This window comes from Parasteatoda tepidariorum, chromosome 7 (genome assembly GCF_982258835.1).
Source record: "Parasteatoda tepidariorum strain Cologne lab strain chromosome 7, Ptep-v5.0, whole genome shotgun sequence".
NCBI lineage: Eukaryota > Metazoa > Arthropoda > Arachnida > Araneae > Theridiidae > Parasteatoda > Parasteatoda tepidariorum.
Genome location: NC_141761.1, coordinates 49015635 through 49039196, shown reverse-complemented (window position 1 = coordinate 49039196; position 23562 = coordinate 49015635). Strand labels below are relative to the sequence as shown.

Below are 23562 nucleotides of genomic sequence, written 5' to 3'. Positions count from 1 at the left end.
TTCTGATCAGTGACTTATAATCACCTTATAATCATAATTATAATCACCTTGTACATTCGCATGTTTTAAACATCAGAATAGACATCAACAATTCAGGAACTCATACTAGTAACAAAATAAATTCATTTTTTTCCAATTTGTTAAATTTTTGACAATCGATTTCATAACTGCCTTGATTAATGTACAATTAATATTCTTTTGCCTTGCAAGCAGTATGAAGTAAAACTACGTAAATTTATTAACTTTTTGAATAGATAGCTTTCACCAACTATTCATGATTATGGGCTTACTTTGATATTGCAATAACCTTTCAATTCCACCGCGAGCTACTATTAAAATTTTACATTTAATTTTAATTTATTGCTCAAACTATTAGATTCATTTTCCAACTTACCAGTATTGAACTAAAATAAATAATGCCATACAACGAACGTTTGCAAATCTGTTAGCTTATATTGTGTACGTCCTTGTGGCTTCAGTATGAGCTCACTGATTAATATACTGATTAGTATGAATTCCACTAACTTCGTGATGAATTAACTAAATCACTATAAATTATCTTAACTATAAATTATCAACTGAAGATTGTTAAAATTGAAATAAAGTTTAACACATTTTTTTTAAATATAAACAGATTATTTGCTTTTCTGCGGAACTTATGGCTTAGATCATTAAACAATGAATCACTTTGACTTAAAGTAAAAAAATAAATTAGACCTCTTACAATGTTAATTTCAGTTATACCTTATCTCACTAAATGTACAGAGCCGAAGGGGGAGGAAAACAGCGAAATCACACAAGGCAACTTTTCTAGATCCTTAGAAGATTCTTTTCACCAAATATGAGAAAAGAATAATCTTTTACAAATTTAAAATAACCTTTTATACATAATTTTAATTTTGTAAATATCAAAACAGGTTATTATTCCATTGCTCATTTGGGAAACAATATTTTTGTCATACAGAAATTCGTAAATATGTGTGTTCAGCGCTCATGTGCAACCGCTCGCTTAAGAAGACGCTATATCATGAGAGAAAGTTTTCAGCATGAATTCTTTTTCACCTCCATAAATACAGTCCGACCTCTATTTAACGAAGTCGCTAAATCCTGATAGTAAGTTCGTTATATGGGAAATTCGTTAAATAGAAAATCATCTTTTGAAATACTTAAACGACACAAAACAGGTTTCAAATTCATAAACACAAGACATAATTAAAATAGCAATGGATACATCTTTATATTGTAAAGTAGTATCTGCTATTTATTTTATAAATCTTAATCGTAAAAGAAATCTGCATGGAAAGCAAGAAGAGAGTAAAACATTATCTAGTGTTACACAATCATGCTAGTTGCCTTTTCAACTAAAAAAAGCTGAATTTATGCATAAAATTGTAGCTGCATTTATTATAAAAGTAATTTTAAACATACATTGCCGCATGCTTTCTTAAGTTTAATTGCTACTGATAAAATCCTTCAATTTTGTCGCTTGAAATGCGAACAAAAAGGGAAAGTGATTTTACTGCTTTCTCTAAAAGTTAAGTGGCTTCGAAATTCAATTCAAGGTTATTTCCCCCATAAAATGCGTTAACAAGTTTAAAATGTTCTGAAATATTTTGGGAAATAGGGAAAGTGGATCTCAAAGAAAAGTTCGTTAAATAGAAAATTCACTTCGCTATTTGGAAGTTATTTTAAGAAACAATTTCCAAAATGTTCTTGGTCCCGATAAAATTCGCAAAATAGAGAAATTTGCAAAATGGTAGTTCGTTATATAGAAGTCCGACTGTAAGTACAGAAATTTTCAAAATATCAAAATGGAAACAAAATCTGAAAGCTTAACTTAGGATTACATATTGGGAAAGTTCTCTTACAATAATTTCCTTGCATTTTTAATTTTATTTTTCAGCAATTCAAACGCCATGGCGTATTCAATGTTTGTCAGAACTAACTTTTTTCTGTATCTTAAATTAGTTTTGGAGGTGAAACAGAATTTGCTCTGAAAAGCTTCCCTCGTGTAGCGTTTTCTTAATATTTCCTTTTTCAGACCTTTGTTGTCAACGTGAAAAAGTATTGTCTTTAAATGGACATCTACACGTGACATCATCGTAGGTAAATTAAGGCATTTGCCAATGTACATGGCGTTGCCAGAAGCTAACCAGATTCGCCACACACGCGTGAAGTAGCTTACAAGTATCAATTTAAATTCGATATAACTAACATGGTTAGGCATAATCACTTCATTTCCTCTCAAGGTGCAAGTACTCAATTATTTAACTGCGCATTTGTTCTTATATGCGCATCAGTGTTTTAATATAGATAGACTGTTTCAAACCTTTGAAAAAGTAAATAAATTTAGCGTTAAGTTTTTGAAGGTTTTTCAATTATGAGGCACAAAGAATTTTGAAAATGTAGAGAGTTCAATAAAACGAATCAACGTTATAATTGAAAAAATTATGCCACACAAACAAAAATGCTCTTCTGTGTGTGTGGTATTATTTGAACTCTTTTAACTTTGTTCAGCATCATTTATATGCAGCACAGATTGAACCGATTCTTTACTTGAATAGAAGTGTTTCATTACTTAAAGTGCTGAAAAATAATTTAATTATTGCAAAAATATGAAATTTCAAAATTATACATTTTTTAAATGTCAATAGCAAAACTTTTAGAAAATAAATTAAGGTTTTGATATTTTCAGTTTTATTCGATAAGAACAATGCTAATATTTACATAATTAATAAGTTATTTAAAGTTTTAACTCTTAATTTTCATATTTTTTAAATGTTTCGCGAAAGATTCGAAAACAAGTATTATTTACCTAATAAATGGTAAAACATTCCAATATATATAAATATATATATAATGTAAGGACTAAAAAAAATTTACCCAGACTACTTAAATACAGTATTTAAAATTCCAATTAAAAAATAATTTCGGCTAACGTTCATCTTTCCGAAATTTTTGGCCATCTATTTTTCTCTAGGGAAGATTATAATTGTAAATCAAAGAGTTCAAATAAAATTCTTTCTGATAATAGATAAAAAAGATGAAGGCAGTTTTAATTCATATTTTTTGCCATCTCTTTTAACAGAAAAAAAAACACACACACAATGTAAAGTTCACCAAAACTTTTCTTTTTTTCTAAGAGATGTATGTAATTTATCGTCTAGTCAGCAATGGTTGAAAAAGAGATGGTTTGTTGACTTTAGCTTAGGCTCTTTCTCGGTTTATTCGAAAGTTCCCGAAGTGGAAATGAACAGCTCATGGAATGGGGCGATCGATGGTAATAATTAGGGAAGGAAAACGACGCTACTTGAGTTTAAAAGAAGACGATTGGCAATCGATAGGCAACACACTGGCCATCGGTGCGAAAAGTGGTAATCGATTCTAGCATAAGCTAAAACTTTCTTCAACTGAGCGAAGCTTATGAAAGTGTATGTGGTGCCTTCTGGTGTTCAAGCGAAGATTAATATCGATATTAATATGTAACTATCGATAAAATTTGCGAAGAAAATATCAATTGCTTCTGTCTCAGCCATAGGACTAATTAAATAAGATTTCTTTAATTCGAATCCAAGTAATAATGGTAATTTTTTTTATCGGAAAATAAGGAAAAAATTAATTTCACTTCTCATCTTAACTTTTATTCTCAATAATATCGAAACTGAAGAATACGAAGACTTTAAAAAAATGTAATTCTAAATGTCAATATATTATTTTTTTAATCTTGAATTCAACTTGAAAGATGAATAAAATATCCAAAGTTTTAAGCTTACAATAAAAATTTCACTTGATAAATCTATGTTATACAAATTCGAATTCGTAATATCTATATACTATACTTTATTTTATATTGACTAACTTTTACTTGACTTTAGTTAACTAAAGGAACGTTAATACTAGACTGTGTTATAAAAGTAAGTTCGAACACTGGTTTCTTTACTAAGCAAACTTAATAATAATGCTGACAACCATAACATTTTATTAGTTTATAGTAGTAAGATCAAATATTGAACTTTGACTGAACTTTAATTTAAGCTAAAATTGAATTAATGATTAAGGTATAAAATATAATTTGTTTAAATAACTATAATTGCAAAAACAAGACAGCTTCAGCAGTGGTTTGGTTGTAAACAAAAAATAAAACCTATAAATTATTGTTTCAGTAATTAAGAGCCTGTTGTAGGAAAATTATTTATCTATAGATCCGATAGATCTCAGTAGAGTAATAGACGATAGATCTCAATACGTCCGTTTCAGGCATTCTCATTGAACATGATTTTCAAGACACAAAAACGATACAGATTTATTTGGCTGTTATCAGTCTAAAGTTATAAAAGAATGATAGCTTAGTTTACTTATTATTTGTTTATTCCTAGTTTGAAGGTAATTATATGTATTATTTATTTTAAACTCGTTCCTAATATTATTGCCTGTTATTATAAGCATTTTTATTTCAATTATAATAAAAATTAATATCTGAAATAAAAACGTTGTTTCCTTATTTTAATGTAAAGTAATTGCATGCTATTAATTTTTTATATAACATTTTATGATAAACCTTACAATAATTTTAAATACAGTTTTCCATTTTTCAAACTGTGAAAAAGTTTGGTTTAGTTAGTTGTTTAATAAGTTATGTTTACTTTTAATCAGTTAAATTTACGTTTATATTTAAATTTATGTTAAAAAAACATAATAAATGTTATGCAATTGAAATGATTAATGCAAAATAGAAAAATAGAACTGCAAAGCAATATTATTAGCATTTTACATTTTTTTTAAATCATCTTTTTTTAACAAAAATTATTTAATGTGTTTTTTTAGTTATCGAATAGTAAATAACAGTTTGAAAAAACAAGCTTGGTGGTAAAGCTGAAATGATCATCGATGTGAATGTCTAGGTTCAAATTTTATTACAATGGAATGAAAAACTAAATCTCTGAGTTAAAAAAATAAATGTGGTTATCAATAAGAAAAGTAAAAGATATCCAAGCTCGTAAAAGTTAAGCACGCGGGAAATGAAATGATGTATTTAAAAACAAACTTTAATTGATTTTTTTATGATATTGAGAAGAAAGGAATATTAAAAAGTAATTCTCATTTAATTCCTTTTTTTTAAATATTTTATTCGTGCATTTTTGATTTTTTTTATCCTGTATTGTTTAACAATCGTTATCTAAAAATTTAAAATTTTAAGAATGAGTAGTATCGTAACTTTTGTGCGATATAATACCACACTAACTCTATTTAAATTATTTTTGTGAAAAATAAAAGTATGAACTACGAACATATTGTGTAATTATATAATATTTCTTACAGTTTTGTTATTATATTTCAAATAAATTAAGAGTTTTTTTTAAGAAAGTCATGTGTAAGAAATTGTAGGTTCAGTAGACAAATTTTGTTATTTTATGATATAAAGATGCATAAATTGGCTTTTAAGAAACAATTTAACATGTTTTGCAAGCATGTATTTTTAAATAACGGTAAAATATATCAAAACAAATTTGCTATTTCACATCTTGTTACTTCAATAATTCTTGTACACGAAATTTATTCTATAACCATTCATTTGTGAAGGAGACTATTTATGATTTAATGCGAAAAAGGATAATTTGATTTGTAAAAAAAATTAACCAGTTACTGGGTGAATTATTATTATTAGTTTTTTTAATTCCAAAAGACGAACCTTTGCATGTAAAAAAATAAATCGGGATAAATAAATAAACGGAAGAGATGTATTATGCAAATTGTCAGAGAAAACATGTGGAAAAACTTCCCTCCCGGAAATTCGTCTTCTAATTTATTTAAGTGCTAAAATTTATCTTCGTTGGCTAAGATATATCTTCCTTTTCAAATTTTTTCGTCCCAGTTTTATGCAAGGATAAATTTTTTTGCTTCTCCTTTACTTTAATCAGACATCGGAATTAATTATTTGATTAATATTTTTAAAAAAATAATATCTGTCAAAACATTTTAAATGTGTAGTTTAAATAAATATATCTTAAATTATAATAAGTATGCAAATATAAGAGCTTCTTGAAATTTTTCTTTTAGAGTATAAAGTTATAAATTTTGTCGGATCGATTTTAATGTCCTCAAAAAGTGAAAAAGGAAATATAACTTTTTAATATTTTTATTGTAGTGAAGATATTAAATGTTTGATTTTTTTTTAAAACTTAAAATGAAATTTTATTTCTTAATATTTTTCTGTAATCAGTACAGAAAAAGGAAATATAACTTTTTAATATTTTTATTGTAGTGAAGATATTAAATGTTTGATTTTTTTTTAAAACTTAAAATGAAATTTTATTTCTTAATATTTTTCTGTAATCAGTACTGAGCAGACGACACAATTCTGAGTTTATTGATGTTCAATTCAGTAGCAGTGTAATTTTGAATTCAAGCCCAGAAGACAAGGGTACTACGTATTGGTACAAACTAGCCTTCGTGGAGATCTTTTTGATGAAACAACCTGCATTTACTTTACCTGGAAATTAAATCCACGGTTAGCCCGACGACAAGAGGATTCTAATCAATGAACCGTCAACCACAGAGGGTATTTGAAGGCAGCACCGTGGTGAGTGCGAGCCGGGAGCAGAATTCGTATCATCCAGACACCACTGGAATTTAAACCTGGGTGACCTCACAGGGAGGTAAGTGCTCTATAACATGAACCGCAACGACTTCATTTCTTAATATTTAGCTTTATGACTGCCGTTAAACAACAGACCCAATTTTGAGTTTGCGACTACCAATTTTCAACCCCGTAACTTTGTAAATTTGAACCCAATCCAAGATCACAAGTATTGGGATAAATTTGCTCCAGTGGAGGACTTTTAAATGGAGCTGTTTCACCTTTGCGTTACATGGAGAGGAAAACCACGAAAACATTCCATGGTTGGCCTGACGGAAAGGCGACTTTAACCCATGATACATCTACCATTGAGGATATTTTTATGTCAGCTCTGTGGTCGGTGCGAGCCGGCTGCGGAATTCGCATTAGCCAGATTTTGCAAGGATTCGAAATCGTGGGAGGCTTACGCTCTATCTTATGACCTACCAAAGCTCTATTTCTTAATATTGTAGAATGTAGCTTTCGGAATTATCATTGACGTAAAACTTGAAAAAATACAATTGGACAACACTTTAGTACATTTTTAATAGATTAAACATTTTTTAATATCAATACACAAAATCTTGTCGAAATTGTAAGGTTTGAATTTTGATTCATTTCAATGATTGGTTCTTCAATACTTAGCAAGAAATCTCTATGCTGGTGTAGAGCATCTGTCAAATGTGACTGGCTATGCAAATAATAATATCAGCTTGGTATTTCAAAACTTTCACGAAAACTCAACTATTTCAATCATTTTTGAAGCTAAATAACACAAAATTTTGAAACTAAATAACACAAAGTTTCTCAAAATTCAAGTACTTTAAGCAAAATACGTAACGTGTATTGTTTTGTTTTTTTCTTGTAAAATTTAAAATTTTTTGTAAAATATCCTTCCATGCTCATCTTAGTTGTTTTGATAATACGTCAAATAAAAATTGATTAAAATATGTAAACTTTGCACTGAACAACTGATAATTTCGTTTCCATAAGAAAATATTAGTTAGTACAGATTACAACCTAGTACATGTTTATACTTGCGAAATTACTCTCTTTATTAAAAAAGTCGAAATGTTCCAGACTCCGCCTGTGTTTTGAATGTTTAACTTAACATCGTATTTTTTCTTTCTTCGCAAAACTAAAAAGATTAAAGACTTGAAATTATAATGGATTGTAAAAAAAATGTACAGTGAGTAAGATGGAAGTTGATAATTAGATCAAGAATTAGTTATTGTCAAATTTGAAATAAGAAATACCATTCGGGCAGCTCTGCGGGCCATATTAAGACAACTACAGAATTGAAATTTTCTATGGTGAAGGGGCGCAATATTTGTTTCTGAGCTTAATATAGAGTTTTTTTTTTCGAAATTCTAATTCGTTTGAAAGTCGTTATTCGTCAATTTTAAGTGCTTTTCTGTGAAATTTTTCTCCCTTTTTTCTGTCACGTTTCATTATCTTTTGTTGCGCAAAATCCGTAAGATTTAAAAATTTGAAATTACCATGGGTTGTAGAAGAATGTACATGGAGTACGACGAAAAAGAAAAAAATTATCATTCAGGATTTTATTCGACATTTATTAACAGTTAAAATGAAGGGGGCGGATACAATTCATTGATCTGTAATCCTCTGAAAAGCAACTACAGAGATGAAATTTGTTGTGGTGAGAGAATCATTTTAATTTGTGGTCCAATTTTTGCCACGAAAAATTAATTTGTTTATTGCAAATTTAAGTCCTAACGAGATCTTTATTTTACAAAATTTAAGTAAAAAAACAACGCAATTATGCAGTAAAATAGCAAACATGCATCATAATTTTAAGCGCTGCAAACCATATATATTACGAATAAAAATAGTCCCTACATAAAGAAGCATTTTTGAAATGATTTAAAGCAAACAAAAGAAATAAAATAAATTGAGGTCAAAAAACTTGCAAGAACGATGAATTAAATTTTGATTTATAAGTTTTCAAAATATATAAATATACTGCCTAGCATTGGTATTTTTTTTATGCTAAACTCATTTTAGTTTAGTTCCAATCTTCATTTTTTCCCTCCAATTTATTGTTGAACACTTTTTGGAGAAATGCCATTGCCTAGGGCTGCATGAGTGCATTTTTTTGAAAAATTTATTTTCCATGCCTTTCTTGTTTACTTGTTTTTTAATGTTTCTTTCCTTTCTCTCACAGATGCATGCAGCTGTACAGTTTCAGTTATATTCTGATGACGGTCTGGAAAAGCAATGATTTAAACCGGGACTCTCGTATTTTTTCGATGTTTGTTCATCTTATGCAAATGTATTTCAGGATCTATTCTGGTACAAATGCGGGTTCGAAAAAAGTGTCATAACGCATTCGAAGAGAAAGAAAAATTTTGGTTTTCGTATATGATTATGTCTTTTCAGTTTTTGATTTCAATTTGCGTCACGAAAGAATGAAAATCTAGATTTTCTGTGCAGGTAAATTGTAACCAATAAAATACATTTGCGCAAGATTAACAAACAAACCATTAAAATTTACCATTTTATGAATTTCGATTGAACATTGTTTAGTCATTCGATAATTGAATAATTTATTGCATTATAGTATAAATTAAAATACTAACTTATTAATTGAAAAGGGAAGAGTAATCACAGAGGGGATTTACGTTCCTAGAATTAGTCCACGAACCCAATTTTTCTGTTAGACATAGTTGTAATACTATTGATTAGTTTAATTTTGTTAGCATGAAGACCATTTGCATTTCGTGTTTCAATTTAGCAGCCCGACGTAGTGAGTAAAAACTGCACAGTAGGGAAAATAAGTAATCACAGCGTTTGGACTTTTTAAACATTTTATTGTTCTGTTTTGGTGTCCCGTGCGACAGTAAATCTCTTATCTAGGAAATGTTAATCTGACGCTTTTGCCAAACCATAAACACAGCAACTATATAAGAAGATTTTCGTTCTTTTAAACTTTTTTGTGTCTCTTTTAATATTTTTATTTAAAAATAGTAATCAATAAAAATGATAAAATTAAATTAAATTTTAATTTAAATATATTTAAGATATTATCATAAACTATGTGAAGCAATAAGTATTAATACTCTGCTTCGAGTTCATTTTTGGCATTCAAAATTCGTAAATTATTGATAGTAAAAATTCAAAACATTATAGCTTTGATAAAAATTGTAATTTCAGGAATATTTTATATAAAATGCATATTTTTATCCTTGCTTTCTAATTTTCAACCCAAGAGGAAACATAAATGTAGAATTAAATGCAACACATCAATATTTTCCCTTAAGAAAAGTTAATCTAATCTGTTGAAAATATTTGAAAAATTTAGCATCAATAAATCAAATATAGAGTTTAAACGTTCGCGACGTAATGTTATGAAACAACTCGTTAAAAAATCGTTTTGTAAACAACTCGTATAGAATAAACTTGAATGCCTTGCATTCACAATCTATGATAAATCTTGTTGTACCTGCCATAACTCTAGATTGACCAATCTACTAATATAAGTTGATATTTTTAATTAAATTAACAATCAAAATAGAAATAATTAAATATTTATCCGGTTTAAAAAATTTTCAATAGCTATGTCACTTTCAAATAATACATTTCTCAGCAAATAGGTCTTTCTATTGCGTCTTTTTCAGTAATCACATATAAACAAAAATTATTTCTGTAAATAAATAATCTTTCTTTAGTGACTAAAACATTCATATAAATATCTGAGATAGATCGCTGAAATTGAACGGCAGTACTTCGTATCAAAACTTTTGCAATGGTATGAATTTAAATTCATACAATATTTTACCTATCAATAACAAATCTAGGGTTAATCTATTGTGCATTCCCAAAAAAATGCTTCTTTAGTTGCAATGTTTTACAACGAATGCAGCATGTATTTGCATTTATAAGAAAACCATTTTTTTACAGTCGTCATTTCGTTAAATTTTTCATTAAAAATGATAACAAGAGTGTTCTTTTCATAATGATGGAGTGGTTCAACGGCGGTAGATATCTTAACACAATGCAGTTCAGATAAAAAATTACGCTTTAAAACACTGTTTCATTCAAACATAAAACGCATTTTTTCTAATTGCACTCTAATTTAATCTACGTAAACATTGCTTAACTAATATAAATAGTTTTGAATGCTCCATAGTGTTTATACAACCAAATCAGCTCTTCGCTTTAAATACATTGATGCTTAAATAAAATCTCCCCTCATAGTTGAGTTAAATGTAATGTAGGGCTTGTTTGTGTGTGGGTTTAGAGACATAAAGAAATACGATTTAAAATATGATTAAATATTTACGTTCATTTAAACATATTTACTCTGGCAGCTGAAATCATATGAAGAGTAAGCGTTTTGGTAAATATTTGAGTTATACGAGACAATTAGGAACATAGAATTCCTCTTTTGAAAAAGCAATCACCACTGAGGTATATAACTGTATACGATTAACAATCTATTCGTATGTTTATAATAGAAATTAGGGTAGTAGATATCGTACTCATTTAAATGCTACTCAATTTAGTAATAATTATTTTATATTACCAACAATTTTGAAGACAATTTAGTATCATGGATGTCACTCACTTTAACAATAAATAATTTATATTACCTTTAATTTAAAGGAAAACATAGCTGTCAAAAGATTGATATAATTAATTAAATATTTATAACCAAAATGAGTATTTTACGGTAATTTATTTATTAAAATTATCACATAAATGATAATAATTATTTAATAGTTCTAATATAAATAAATGGATGAATACAAGATGTCCCCTACCTATGTTTGTTAGCAGTTTCCTTCCCTTTTAACTTTTGGTTTAAGATTATGATGGTTCATAATATTTCGCTCAGTATAAGGCAGGAATTCTTTCGGTAGAAAAAACTAAATTAACTCCTAAAATGTAAGTTTTTCAACTCAAATACTAACTATTTCGATCTTAAAATATCCCACGTAGTCATAGTACGTTTTAACTCAAATCCTATATTTGTTCGCAAATGTTTATGTTTGTTGAATTTTTTTTACTAATTGTACAAATTCCTGCAAATAGGAACCAAAATAATAAATTTGGATCTATAGCGTTAAATGCACTTATATATATTTCACCTCATCTAGATTTCCTATTCTTATTCAAACCAAATCATAATTCATAATTAATTAAATTTATTATTATGCCTTTGAGATAAATCTGGGTTCCTCGTCTGGAAGGCCATTTAATTCCATAACCGCCATTACTAGTATTTCAACCAAAGCGCATTATAAATAACTTAATAAATAATGCATTTAAATTCGGATCTCTCTAGTCACATCTGACTTTCTATTTGTAAATTATCGAAAATGTAAACCAAACACATTTTTCAGATATACACATTCATTCAACATTCATGCTCACATTTAGTCTTAAGATGTATTAGTTGGAATGACAACAAGACTTTTGAATAACTTTGTTTATTGCATTAACAATAAATTTTGCGATACATTTTATGCATATATAATAAAATCTTCTCCACCGTAATATTATTTTGTTGGGCTGAAAAACAATTTACAGATTTTTAGTTCTATCTACACTATTTGAAGGCATTTTTTTTTACTGACAAATAATAATTTTAATGTATAGAGCTTACTCCGCTTCTAATGAATTATCTTTCATTAGCTTTTTCAATTCGCACTAGATTGAAATTTCATTATTCACAAATTGTGCTACATAGATATATCGTGTCACTAATAATTTTTAAAGTCATCAAGTATGATAATAGTAAAAAGGGCTAAAGTTTTGAAATTTATTCTTTAATTTAGTGAAACCAAAACCAAATTTCATAAAAATAAATAAAAGAGGGTGAAATATTATTTTGAATTAAGCTTTCCTAAGAAATCGGGTTAACCGTAATTGATTTAAGCATATCAGGTACAAATGTTTGAGAAACTTCCTTGAAATTTTCTTTCTAATTACTGAAACTATTCATCACGCTATATTCATCACTGTATATACAAGTTTTAACTGCACAAGTGCAACTCGAGTCAAACACACTGAGTATATATATAACATTTTATTTTTATTTTTTCAGCGTATTCATGAGCAGCAAATTATTTTTATTTGCTATTGTATTTACATTTCTGCACAAGAATAATGTTTAATTAAGTCCCAATATTTACCATTTTGTTTAATATAGGGAAGTTTCTAAAAATTCATAAATTAAAATAAATCCTTGTCAATATGAGCAAGCAAAATGCAATTTTTACTTGCTACTTACATTTCTGCATTGTTAAACACAATACTTAAACAAAATAATCATAAAATAAATAAATAAGTAATACTTTTTAGCAAAAATGTCGTTGTTAAAATTCCCAATTCATTTTTGTTTCCTTTTTCCTATTTGTGAAAAAATCTAAAGTCAGCTTATTACGTAGATCGAAAAAAACCAATAGAAGTGTTTTGTGGCAATATAATTATATAGGTATTTTAATAACTTTTTTCTTCGCTGTTTTTAGATTCAGACCACTGTCAATCCAATATATGTTAACTGTATCAGAGTTTACCGATAGTAATGCAATGTTCGAGTAAAACTCACGCTGAATAGTTTTACATTTTGACTTTTAACTTTTTCCGTGCAAATATGCGCAACCAATTTATTTTCATTGTATAAACGTTTCTTTACAATTTCCTCACACAATTTTGAAACTTTCATTTGCTCTCATCATTTTTCAATTTTACAATTTACACAACTAAACATAATATTTTAATAAGTTTTAAAAAAAAAGACAAGTAATAATTTTGCTGTCAAAACTTTCAAATTTGTTAACTTCGTTGTTTTTTCTTCGTTCATGCTGACAAAAAAGTTTCTTTTTTATATATATACAAAAAAAACATATTTTTTGTGATTACATTGTTCTATAAATATAAACATCGAAATGTAGTAATGATGAAAAGAAATGAATAACCTTTCAAATTTTGGTCAGCTTTCCATAATGCAGATCACTGTGAGTCTGTCTACTATATATATATATATATATATATATATATATATATATATATATATATATATATATATATATATATATATATATATAAATTATCTAAAGAAGCAAAAAACTAAAAAATAAAAATATTTTTAACATTCCTTCAGACAATTTCTATTTTTTTAAAACCACCCACATTTTCCGTAAAATCACATAAAGTGCACATCCTTAAACAAGCAGATTAAGCACGTAATCGAAAAATCAATAACATTTTAAGCATTTTAATATTATTCTCGTTTTTTGCCAAAGATTAGTTTCTCCTGATGATATAAGAAGAAACATTTCGTGTGCGAAGCTTGCTTATGTTGTTTTAATTCACGGTACCTGCTTTGTAAAAGGTAATCGTAACGATACGCTTTTTTCACTACGGTTTTATGAAGCTCCCTAGCTCACCTTCACTTTTACCATGGTGGTTTTATAGGAACCTGCTATGAGCCCAAAGGTTTCTGGTTCAGTCAAAGATCTCAACCTCTTTTTAGCAATTCTATACATTGACGACCACGCTATTCTCTCCAGAGAGTCTACTAAACTATTTGAGATTGTCTATTTCAGATGTTCATTTTGGAGTGTGAGCTCAAAGTAAAATTTAAATTTTTGAGTGAAAGCTTAAAACGTTGGACAGTATATAAAAAAAGAAAAAGGCAAAAAAAAAAAAACTTTCTTATACTTGCAATATTTTTTCTTTCAGTAGCAAGAGTGAAAGTTCAAAAATATTTGAAGTAAAACTACAGAAGTCGTAATGACAATAGTCCCGCAGTGGACTGATCGTTAAGACACGGTTCCCAGCAGATCACCGAAGTCAAGCATCACTAGCTACGGTCAGTGTGCGGGTGGGTGACCACTTGGATCAGTCTGCGTAGGGACCGAGGGTGTGCGGTATTGGTCCTCGTTAAACTGTGCTACCGCAAAGTGCTCGACTTCGCGCGCAGGTCGTCGGGCTACCGAAGCGGGGGTGCCATCCCTTCCGCAGAGGATCAAAATTGTGATGGCATGTCTTCGGATCATCCTCCGGGATGTTTCCCAGACCGTCGCCAATAGCCCATTGTGCAGCTCTAGTGCGACGTAAAGTAAGAACAACAACAACAATAATGACAATAATTATTTTGAAATTATCAAATTAGAGTCTTAGATACTCTACCAGTACGTAAGACATTTCAATGTAGCTAGCAATTAAGAACCTTATATTTTCCAACGCTTTCCGTTGAGGAATTACTAAACTCATCCACTCGACTCTGAGTTTCGTTTTAATTAAATGCGGATCCCACGCCAAACCAATTATATTTCCTAAACGTTATTGGCTTTTGCATCACTACCATGAACTATTTAATTAATTTTTTTGCTTCAAACATAGCATAAGATTGTTGAAAATATAAAGCTGTCTTTGCTTAACGATTACTGCTCTTGTTTCGGCAAACTCTACACTCAATTATGTTCACGTCGCAGCAGGCCTGGTGGCCGAGCGGTTAGCGTGCCTGACTGCGAAGCCATAGGCTGCGGGTTCGAATCCCGCTCTGGGCATGGATGTTTCTCTCTCCCTTTGTGCTGTCCTCTGTTGTGTGTGTGCGTGTGATGTGTGAATGTGGCCCACCCTATAAACGGGTTTGCGGCAGTGTGGCGTGGGCAATGTTGCTCGCCTCCGTGACTTTGGTTCACAGGTGCCTACTGGGTAACGCGAAATGAGCAACAATTCTGGCATAGTATAGGCAAAGATTCAAATTCAGTGCCTGCCATTAGAAAAAAAAATGTTCATGTCACAGACAAAGCATCAAATATGAAACTATATATTTTTTTCCTTTTCCTTTAAGATTTAAAATTGTTGTCTCATAGTGTTCGTGTTGCAAAACCATCCACAAATGTGAAAACCAAAACTCGAACTGATTCATTCATTTTAACAAACTAAAAAGCAATTAGTAATTGCATTTAAAATAAATACAAATACTTTTTTAATGACATTTCCAAATAAACTCTACACTTTCAACTTAATTTGTATACGTTTCAACCTAAAAAATATCAGTATATGTAAAATTCCAATCAAAAGTTAAATTAAACCTTCAAGTTCCCAAATTCAGACTTCAATATAATACACAATTATTATAAACGCTTGAATTAGCAACATTAGTTTTAAATTTCAATCATTCATATATCTATAATAAATCATTATTAATCTCTAAATCAGCTTTAAAAATAGAAAAAAAAGAAAAGTAAAAATTACTAGTTATTTAAACCCACTTATTCATAAATTGCTTTTGTGTGAAAATAAATATTTATTTCAAACATTATAATTTTGTATTTCATCAAAAAAATTTAACTATATCAAATGTTTATCTTGTATATAATATCAATGGAATTATTTAAATTTAAGTTTTAGTGAAGAATATAAGGTCCAATATAATATTGTCAATGTGTATTGTATATTTTGGAACTTATTCTATATGTTACCATTGCACACATAAAATAATTGCAAGATTGAATTTCACCCAGTAAATCATAACTATAACATAACAAAACGCAACATAATTTCTATCTTCTAAAATCCGAGTATTAAATTTGTGTGAGATAGGATACAAAGCAACTCAACTTGCCTTAGCATTCAAATCTAAATATGAATGAACACTAGTTCGCGATATAACAAGCATTACATATTTCAAGCTATTTTACCCCAAAGGGGCTAAAGGTGCTATTTCTGAATTGAAACTGACAGCAAAAGGAATCAATACGGATATTTATGTAGTTTTGTAGACACAACGTGATGCAAAGGTTTCCCGGAATCAATGATATACTTATTTCTATTAAAATTAAAACACTTGCAAATAAATTTTTAGAGTTTGAATTAAATTAGAAGGAATTATCATAGAAGTGTGGTGAATTCCTTGAAAATTTGTTTTAAGTTTATTATTTTTAAAAAAATTATACACTAAAATAAGAAATGGAAATACATTATTCACATAATCATTTCTAAATTTTTCTAGAAATTTCAAAATGATACAAATTTTTCTTCAATCATTTTACTATAAGTGTAATAAACAGATACGACAAGATTTCAAGAAAAAGAAAAGCAATAGCTGAAAATTAAAACAGAACAAATAATGGAATTAAAATTTTACTTGTCCCAAAAGTAGATAAATTCAGATACTTAACCCGTAACGCTAAGTTTAAAAGTTGTTACATTTCAGCAGTGGTTTTTGAATCCTTGAGGATACTTTTAAATTTTATTCGCAAGGAGAATTTTAATTTATATAACTCGCTCAAAACGTGATATATGCAGAGTTTTAGTCCATGGTAAGAACTACAAAACACGATTATGATATGAAATGTGACGAAAGATAACTTTTAAAAATATATAAAAATTGAAAAATCAGCTTCCAGCCAAACTCGTTTAACAGAGGCTGTGGAGTAACTACCACTATAAATATTAAATACCAATTCACTAGTATATAAGACATGTTAACTTGCTTCTATCATGAGGTACCTTTTGATAGATGAAGGTTGACATAGTCTATAATAAAATCCCCACATTGGTGACCTACGGACGTGATAAGAAATTGTCAATATTGATGGATGAATCCACATTAAACAGTTGATTTGCTTAAAAAAATATACTGCTAAAAAAAAAAAATGAAATGAAAAAGAAATCCGGTGAAGTAAATAAAGTCTCCCGGTTAATAAATAATAATGAGCGAAATGCTAGAAAAAAAATAATAATAGCGAAAAGCTATAAAAAAATGATGGGAAAAAATAGCAAAAAGCTATTTAAAAAAAAATAAAATAACAAGCAAAATGCTTGGAAGAAAAAAAAATATATAATGAGCAAAAATTGAAATTAATAAATAAACAGCATTAATCAACTAGTGGTAATTGTTCATCGAATTCTATCACAGTTAAAATTCTGGAAGGGGAGTAATGTGGCGTAACTACCACTATAAATATTAAATACCAATTCACTAGTATATAAGACATGTTAACTTGATTCTATCATGAGGTACCCTTTGATAGATGAAGGTTGACATAGTCTATAATAAAATCCCCACAAGGCATCAAAAATCAAATATTGTTTCAAAATTCATTCACGCCATCAAATATCATATATATTTTTAAAAGATCTCATTCCTCAACAAACTCAGGACACTGGGTACATCAGAAGGCGAAGAAGAGTCGAATTCCTTGTCTGAAATTGCATCAGAAACAAGCGAGACTAGATTGGACCCGCTAAGTCATGTCATACGGCTATAAATGTTATAATGTTGCAGTTCAGTGATGAAAAAACAATGTAATTTATTGTTCTGGAAGACAATTGTTATTATTGGAATAATCTAAGAGAAGGACGAAGCGACATATTTAGCAGACAAAATGGCGGATCTTTACTTTCGATTTGGAGTTTCTTCGAATTCAATGGACAAACAAGTTTAACGTTAGTGAAAACTCAGAATGGTCGTGGAAACTTATTTGACTCTCAAAGCATAGAAAGTAGCTATCTAGTACCGTTCAGAGATATATTAAGAAGGCTGAAATGTGTTTTCAAGAAGACAATGCTAGTATTTATGAATCTATGGTTATGAAATCAATGGCTTAGAACTTAAAAATATAGCAATTTTAAAATTACCTGCACTTAGCTCTGATATAAGCCCATCGAAAATGCTTGGAGTATGTGATGTATCGTATTACAAGCTGTATACGAGAACGGAAAACAGTACTGATCAATTCTGCAACCAAGATCAATATATATTGATCAATATACCAAGATCAATATACAGATTGATCAATATTCAACCAATAAAACATCAAGGTTGTATATTGATCAAGAAAATATAAATTTTTTTTGTATAAATCTGCTTGTTCTTGTGAGTAAAAAACGGTTTATTAAATCAATTATTAAAATTAAATATTTTCTTTTTTTTGTGCAAACATTTTTATTTGTTCTTAAACTTTTGTGTCAATTGAAACTGGTGAAAACGGGAATATATATTTTTCCGAATTTTCATTTTTTCCGATTTAATATTTAAGGTATATCTGATTTAATATTTTAATTTTCTCTGACATTTTTTCTATCGATTTATTGCTTATTCAGTAAAATTATTGGAAAAAAATATGAAACATTTATTAAAAAATTTCATGTTAAAAATCGGATATGAATAGAAAGACTTTTCTCAGAAAACTGGCCAACCGCCTATGTGATTTCCTTTCTAAGACCTTGATAAAATCCGGAAAACATAAGTTACTGGCCTATTGCTTTTACAAGCTGTATTTGAAAACTTTTGAAAAAATGATGAATCGGCTTCTTGTGTTTTTACTTGAAATCCATATTCTTCTTTTTCAATACTAAAATGACTCTCGTAATGGTCGAAGCACCATGGACAACTAAATGAAACTTCAAACGTATCTTTTATGTCTTTCTAAAAAAATCAACATATGCCTTCCATTTTCCTTCACATGGAGTGGTTTAATGACAGAACATGAAGGTAACAGGTTATTAACAGTGGATTAGGTGGCAATATATTTTATTTTATCAAACCTTTTATCTAATAGAAATTTTACGGTTAAGAAAAATTTCCTTTATGTGATGAATTTTACGGAATTTTCCTGAGGAATAAGGTGTTCCCTCCTTGAAGAAGTGTTTTAAGTATGATACTCTTTTCATATTGAAATTGAACGGTATTTTTCCTAAATTAAATCTTTGCAACAATAAATGGTGAATTCTTTGAAGGTTATTTTCGGATTTCATTACGATCTACAAATATTATACACATTTGATGACAAATGCTACTATTTGAGAATAAAATTTTAATATGAGCAAATGAGAAAATAGTTTCATGTTTTCTTTTCGCCAAAAAACTTAATGTGTGTTCATTCTTACAGTAGACAAAAACTACATCTTCCGCCTTAAATTACGCTAAATAATAAAGCCATTTCAGTTGCTGATGAAAGGAAATTCCTGGAACTGATTTTTAATTCCAAACTAACGGTCGAATCACACATAAATTATATTGGAAAAAAATGCTCTCATTCGCTAAACATTCTAAAAGTCCTCACTAACTGTTCATGGTGTGCTGATATGGACTCAATGATAAAAATATATTGCTCCGTTATGTGTTCTTAATATGACTGCCTTCACATGTCAGCATACTCGAAGAATTATAGTCGATACTATAGCTAAAACAATTCAAAATTTTAAATAGTAATTTCCTAACCCCTTATGACCTTTGAATTTGTAAATCCTTGGTACATTATGGAATGCAAAAATCAATAACAAACCAAATTACATGATATTTATCCTATTCCTGATAACTTTAAAACAATTGCCGTTTATCGTAAAACCCAGGTTTTAGCAAATAGGCCGACTATCGGTCATTTCCGTTTTAGTCATAACAACTTACTGAAAGCCGCACCAGTTGTTCACAATGTCAACTCGATGGCAATTTTTATCCTGACCTTTCATTCCTGCTCGGTGACTTTACACATCACGTATCAAATCGTTAGAACTATATTCTTTATTTTAAAAACGTATTATAAAAGCCTAAATAAAACGCAAGATATAATAAATGCAAATAAATTATAAAGGTAACTGGCACAGTGTACCAATATAGAGGAATATGGAGAAATATAGAGAAAACATGGAAAGAAATATAAAGATTTTTTAAAAGAAAAGAAGAAAATATTAATAAAATACTATTAATTACTTATTAATTAAATTAATTAATTATTATTGATTTATTAATTTTATTTTTCTTAATTTTCTTCGTTAATTTCTCTTTGTTTTATCCTTTTTGCCTTTATTTTATTATAAAATGCAGTATAGTACAATATATATACAAAGAGAGAGGTAGAGCAAATTTCTTTATTTACAAATGAGCTCAAAATTCTGCGAGTTCTTGTTCTTGTTGTTCATTTACGTCGCACTAGAGCTGCACAATGGACTATTGGCGACGGTCTGGGAAACATCCCGGAGGATGATCCGAAGACATGCCATCACAATTTTGATCCTCTGCGGGGGGGTGGCACCCCCGCTTCGGTAGCCCGACGACCTGCGCGCGAAGTCGAGCACTTTACGGTAGCACAGTTCAGAGAGGACCAATACCGCACACCCTCGGTCCCTACGCAGACTGATCAAAGTGGTCACCCACCCGCACACTGACCGTAGCCAGTGATGCTTGACTTCGGTGATCTGCTGGGAACCGTGTCTTAACGATCAGTCCACTGCGGGACCAAAATTCTGCGAGATTAAGGAATTAAATAGTAAATAAATAATAATAGTTGTTATACGTTTTACAATCACTAGCAAAAACATAAAAATTGGCTGCTCTGAGCATGGTAGGATTAACTAAATGATCACTAGCAAACGTTTAGGCCTTCTAGTTCATCCTAAGCTTTAGAATTAAACCTTGATATGAAGCAGCTATATACAGCGTTCATTGTTGAAATGGTGACACCCAAAGACATTGCAGTCTTTGTTGGAATGACAAGGACCTTTAAGGGAAGATTCTATTTGCATGAGGCTACATTCCGTGAAATTTCACACTAAATACCGTCCATCAATTCTCATCTGAATCACAGATTTAGTATTAGGAGATGCAGAAACTGGAACAGTCTCTGATGCGCATTCTGCAACTGGAATGCGATGCGTAATAAATCATTTTAATTGCTCGGATGAAGTGAATAAGCTGGATGGATTATTCCTTAGATATGTTTGCCCATTGAAGGGTATTTTCTCGAATTGTTTAAGAGCGTGACAGATGAATGTTTAAACCAATTTGGTGAAATTTAAATCCATGTAATTAAGTCCAGTTATTATAACAGTAAATAGTTGAAATTGCTTTGTGATGTATGGCGCTCCGACGCTCAATATATTGTTTACAGCAATATCGAAGACTTACAGAATTTATATCTTATGATTTTTTAAAAAAATATTTTCGGGTATTTTGAAATAAAATTTATTATGTACAGCCAATATTTTCTTTTTCTACAATCCGTATTTTAAACCGAGCATATGCATGTAAATATATAAAATGGTTCAATCTGAGATATTTTAAAACATTAAATGTATCATGAATTATATTTATTTCGTATTATAGGACAAAAAAAGTGTGAAAGAATATATAGTGAAGGAATAGGGAGGATTCGGGGAAGGGATATATAGCTTAATGTATAGTTAAAATCCATTTTATCTTAAAATACATTTCTGCCGAAAAAAATATTACACTGTACTTTTTACTGTATTATTTATTTAACTAAAGAGTTTCAGTGATTTCATTGTAATTATTACTGTAAAAATTACTGTATATCAGATTTTTTGTTTACTTAACTTTACTATCACTCACTTCAAGGAGAAAATTTCCCTTGACTTTTTATGTAACAGTGAAAATAGCTATAATTTTTTGTGACATGCATTTTTTTTTTGATTCTTCATATCAAAGATATTTAAATAATCTTGAGTAATACATAAAATTTCCGATATTTTTATAAAAATATTAAAGTTAATAATTTACGTTTCGTTTAATTAGGTTATTACTAGTTTCGTTTTCTTCAGAAAATAAATTTGGTTTATTACACCCGCGTCAATACACCTTAAAAAAAAGTGAATGTAAGTTCATAAGGAATGTGAAATTTAAAATTGAATTCATTGGATAGTACTGCAATTTTTATCAAAAGTTTTATTAAAACAATGAAAATTGAGTTTATTTTTTACAGGTACACCGGTGTTTCATTTTTTAATATCTTGATCTATATTTTATTGAATTTCTTAGCATAAAAAAAAATTCGATAATATAGTACAATATAATCAGATTTTCTTACGCAATTATTTTCTTAAAAGAAACTGTCGAGAACAATGCATAGATTGAAATATTTATAGCGACTTAAATTGAAAATTGTGTGATAATTATGAATAATTTATATTTGTTTGTAATTTATTTTTCCAAGAAGAAGTTGAAATTTATGATGTCATCAAATATTTTTAGTGAAATGAAAAATGAATTTAAAGTTGTCAGTAGCCTTTACTGTATAGTGGTGTTACTAATAGAAATAAAAGAAGAAGCATAAGTTACACTTTAAGTTATTTTTACAGTAAAATAAATGTTATTTTGACGGCAGCATAAATATAATATTGAAATTATAAACTACAAAAATATATTTTCTTTTTTTTAAATCACAAACTTAATATTCAAATCAGCTTACCCAATAATTAAGGAAAGACAATCATCAACTCTAACGGTAGCTGGGGCGCACACAGACAACGAAAAGTAATACGTCCACCGTTGGTGAGAAATGCTTCTCTTGTGTCGCCCCTTCTCTTCAGCGCAAGACGGGGGCGCTACCAACGCCCCATTCCCGCCAGACTGTCTTCTGTGTCTTCTTTTTCTTTTCTTTTTTTCTCACCGAATGTATTTAATCGCAAGTTTTCGAAAGACAGACGTCGTGATTTCATCAATTCTTGGTAACTGCTAGTTTTTTTTTTCTTTTCTGGAGGCCATTTTCTACAATTCGTTTAATCTTTCCTTATTTAAGGTTTTTTTTTCTCGAAAACGTTTTTTAAGTTAAAAGAGAAATAATTAAGAACGAAAAACGAAAAAAGTAAGTTTTTTAATTAAGTGAATCATTAAGCTACGTAATAAACGTTCGTATTTTTGCCCGTGGGTGCAGTAAAGACATTAAGAACAGAGGCGTTATGAAAGTTCTGTAATATTTTGCTATATTTTTTTTAATTATGAAGCAAATAATTGCAGTTTTCAACTTTTTCTGTGCTAAGTCTTTATTCTCATCTTATTCAGTTATTTTTTTTAACAGTTTAACATGATTAAACTTTACTGTAAGAAATAATAATTATTTAGGATTCTTAAATTTATTGAAATAATATAAAATATTTTTCGTTTTCAATGCTTAAAGTATTGAAGTTTAAGAAAAGAGTAATTTAACTTTTGTATTTTTATTTAA

The 23562-nt window shown here is 29.1% G+C and overlaps 1 protein-coding gene across 1 annotated transcript in view; it reads right to left on the bottom strand.

The window, feature by feature from the left end:
* Positions 1–22930, bottom strand: part of LOC107439320 (uncharacterized) — a 78663-nt gene extending 55733 nt beyond the window's left edge. The window contains exon 1 of the mRNA XM_043042697.3: positions 22807–22930. The gene's annotated coding sequence lies outside the window, so the exon portion shown is untranslated. The remainder of the gene's footprint in view (positions 1–22806) is intronic.
* Positions 22931–23562: the final 632 nt, after the last annotated feature.